This window comes from Salvelinus sp. IW2-2015, unplaced genomic scaffold (genome assembly GCF_002910315.2).
Source record: "Salvelinus sp. IW2-2015 unplaced genomic scaffold, ASM291031v2 Un_scaffold3398, whole genome shotgun sequence".
In the NCBI taxonomy this organism is placed as follows: Eukaryota; Metazoa; Chordata; class Actinopteri; order Salmoniformes; family Salmonidae; genus Salvelinus; species Salvelinus sp. IW2-2015.
Genome location: NW_019944679.1, coordinates 1 through 2,687, shown reverse-complemented (window position 1 = coordinate 2,687; position 2,687 = coordinate 1).

The following is a 2,687-nucleotide window of genomic DNA, read 5'->3' as shown; positions in this document are numbered from 1 at the left end:
ACATCAGCATTATTCTGCAGCTGTTCCAACAGCCTTAACTCCTCTGGCTGTTCCAGCTGAGCTCTTCTTACAGCCTGTAAAAGGAGATCATCAGAAGGATTACCCAGGGTTAGTGGTACCGGAGCAACGGCAGAGAAGACTGCTACATTTGGACCCCAATCATGTAACTTTGTAGCTTCTGATTGGAAGAAATGCTTCTTGCTCGGATTYTTTGGAAACCAGTAGCAATTGTGTGCTATATCAATCTGGACACCACTGAAGTACATGAAATCAATTCCCAACACGACAGGAAAAGCAAGGTTCTTGGTTTGTAGGATAACCGAAGGAATCATATAGGAGCGGTTACACAGGCGGAACTCCACCTCACTCCATCCAAGTGGTCGTTTAGCCTCACCGTCAGCCAGATACAGTGGACCTTCTGTCCACGGCTTCAAGTTGCATTTTGGACTTCGAACTTCCTTCCACAGTTTCTCATTGAGCAGTGTGTAGGATGACCCGGTGTCCAGGATAGCTCTTCCTGTCCATGGGCCTATGGACAGGGGTAACACCAGCTGGTGTGGTATTAACTGAAAGGAAGGGGATGTCGGCGGGGGGCCGTAGGCAGTGACTCTTGAGGTTTCAGCTCTGGTCAAAGCACCCAGAGTAGGATGGTCGTTCCTGCGAAGTGTGTTAGGTGTGTTGGCCTGTTGTGATTTGTGGTTTCTGGAAGGGTTTACTTGATACGGTCTTGGACATGTAGCTGAAGAATGTCCCTTTTGGCTACATCTCCAACAGAACATGGGAGGGGTCTTGGCTGGAGACTCTGGCTGTGGTTGATGATCTGGCTTGGGTAACTGTTTGGGTGTCTGTTTCTTTCTCTGTTCATATTGCTGTTGGCATTCTCTGTCCTTCTCGAACTGCTGTCCCAGGCGAACCAGTCCATCGACAGTGGTGACTCTTTCTCTGAGTTGACTGGCTAGTAGTGGGTTGATGTTCTTCAAGATCAACTTAATGACCTCTTCCTCCMCAATGCCAGGTTTCCACCTTCTGCACAGGGAGTGGTAACCGTATGCAAAGTCACGGATATTCTCATTCTCCCTTTGCACTCGATTCCTGACTCTGTCTGCCAGCTCATCTGTGTAGTCCTCAGACAGAAATGCAGAGGAAAACTTGGCCTCAAAGTCAGCCCAGGAGGTAGTGGTGAGACGTGCCACATCCCACCAGTCTCGAGCTGTCCCATGCAACACATTCCTCAATGTGGCAAGGAGTTCTTCGTCAGCCAGGGGATTGAGGGCAAGAAAGTRATGACATCTTTCCAGATACATTAGCGGATCAGGACTGTCATCCTTTTTCCCAAAGGTGGGAAATTGCAATTTAATGGGCATCGCTCCCACATGACGTCTACTCAAATCACCATGAACAAAAGAGRTAGGAGGGATTGAMGAAGTAGAGGGTGAYGGAGTTATCGGACCATGAAAATGAACACCAGGATGCATGGTGGATTGCATCCTGCAAGGGGTGGCTGCAGCATYGCCTTGTCTTGGCTGTTCTYAGGTGCCAGCTTGGCCCTCAGTGGTCTGAACAGAAGTGGACACAAGAGAAGCTCTGTGCAAGGAGTTGTGCCTAATGGAGGCCATGTCAACAGACATGTCATCCAACATTTTAACACAATTAGAGAGCTCTGTCTGCAAGTGGTCTACAGTGTTTACCAGGGGAGAAAAAAKKGAATTGACGTCCTTGAGGACCTCAGTGTGATGATGTTGCAGGCGCCACTGGAGAGTGGCAGTGAGTTGGCTTTGTTGGTAGTCAAACTGCTTGTCCATGGCACCAGTAACATCCCGTCTTCCACTCTCACTGAGCTCTGTCAGAGTGTGGGTTAGAGTACTCAGTGAGTTTCTGAATTCCATGGCACTCRGTTGTTGCTCTTCACTCAGACATTTGAATTTATTGTGGATTAGAGTTTGGAGGTGTTGTTGAGTCCGACGAATATCAAGGATGTCACCTTGAAGTTGTAAGACTACAACCTCTGGAGATAAACCAGACAATGGAGGAAGGTTGGGCGTCAGAGGGAGGGCTAGCTCAGTACTTCCACACAGATCCATGTCAATAAGTGAGTTACTAGTTAGACCTCCTGTGGCCTGTGGTCCAGACCGAGCATTCAGATTCCCAGGGCTCTGGCCCAAATCAACTCCATTATTTCCATTCACATTATGATTTGTATTGTTGGCTCGGTGGTCAGAATGGCCCTGTGTATTCCCATTGACAGGTAGAATATGGATGAGCACATTGTCTTGGGGTGAATCCATTGTTTTAATTCCACACAAAAGATTTGCTTGGGTTAGTTCTCAATGTTGAGGTCCCATCTGGGGTGCCATTTTTTATGTAACGGTTTTGACTTGAGGTTATTTATAGGGGTGCCAGGTAGGTTGTGCCTACCAGAGAAAGCATGGGTTTCTCCTTTTAGTTTGGGAGGGAATGAGTCCCATCTGGTCCGTCAAGTCACACCAATACAAAGGACTTATGTAAAAGTCAAGATGGAAATATACTTTTCATAAACCCCTTAAAACATTGGAAAGAACTTCAAACAAGTGTATTCTTTTGCGTGGTTGTATTAACAACATAAATGATCACACACACAACAATATAACAAATCAATGCACTTATGTTCATTTAGAAATGTCCTGTACCTCGGGCATAAAAAGAGTCCA